Raw genomic sequence first — 1,406 nt, forward strand, 5'->3', positions numbered from 1 at the left:
GCAGTATCACTACGGAAGTAGATTGCCCAACCTTCCTTCTGAGGAGTGGCTGGTGGGTTTGAACCACTAGCCTTCTGGTTAGCAGTCAAGTGCCTAGGCACTACGCTACCAGAACTCCTGTCAGCTCTACTATATACCTGGGAATTCTTACAGACCATACAAATACACTTGTAGAAACACTGTCTTCAGTGGCTGCTTTTTAAGAAGTAGATGACCAGATCTTTCTTCTGAGGTGCCTCTGGGCAGACTTGGATTAGCAACCAAACCCATTAACTGTTCGTACCATCAGGGACTCCTATGTCTATACTGGTCCCTAAAAAGTAGTAAGAAGCAGTGGTCATCTCTAAATACTGAATTTAATAAACTTACTGCATATTAATCATGGTTTGTGCCAGCACTGAACACGTTATATGCATTTAGTCCAAACAATCCTATGTGGTAGGTACAACTGGCACTTCCTTTTAAAACTAAAGAAACTGAATTGGATTCAGAGCACTTAAGTGAAGGACATAAAGCCACTGCTAGCTGCAGAGGCAAAGTGAACTCAGAAATGACCTGTTCAGCTACTGCCCCCATACTCTCTACTGATGTCCACTGTGTATGAGAAGAGCACTCATTGTACATGGAGTGAGATGAACTAAAAGTTCAGCCCTCTACCTCTCTCCATATGAGTTGTATGATTGTGTAGAGGTTACTTTCTCTGGGAGTCTCAATTTCTTCCTTTATAAAATGAGGACAATTCCAGTCAGTTCCCAAGATTACATGGGATGTACCAGACATAGGGAAGTTGTAACTGCCGGATGGGGGCCTCAGGTCTTAGTACAATGCCTAGAGGAAAATCCACTTAACTATCTCCTGCCCACTTTGTGGCATGCTGAACTTGAGCCAAAAGGGATTACAGGGAAAGCCACCCAGTCAGTACTAGATTCAAGACCGTTCAGAATCTTCTTCGTAAATCTGGTAGGAGCTCAGCGAAGCTGGAGCTCAGGAAATATTTATGGAACGGATATTGTCTGCCCCTGTGGTTAGGGGAGGTCACTGGGTATTACTAAGAGTTTGCCCTCGACCACAAACTGAAAGGTTGGTGTTTCAAACCCACCCCAGAGGCTGTGACAGAAAGGCCTGGCGATCTGCTTCAGTAAAGACTGCAGCCAAGCAAAACCAACGACGCTTAGTTCTGCTCTCACCCGAGGCTGCCATGAGTCGGAATCGACTGGATGGCAAAGCGTTTGGTTTGGGTTTGGTGGGTAGGAGGTTTCCAGTTTACAGATAGGCGACTGGAAGCCTCGCCTGTGCCACACAATGGGCTTATTTGCAACAATGTCTTTCTCCATTCCAGCCTGAACCCTCTGTTCCGCATCCCACCCCAACCAGCAGAGGCGGCCAGCAGAGGGCGCTGCCTGGGC

Source organism: Orycteropus afer, unplaced genomic scaffold (assembly GCF_000298275.1).
Source record: "Orycteropus afer afer isolate SDZICR_OR568_19922 unplaced genomic scaffold, OryAfe1.0 scaffold00132, whole genome shotgun sequence".
NCBI classification, from domain to species: domain Eukaryota; kingdom Metazoa; phylum Chordata; class Mammalia; order Tubulidentata; family Orycteropodidae; genus Orycteropus; species Orycteropus afer.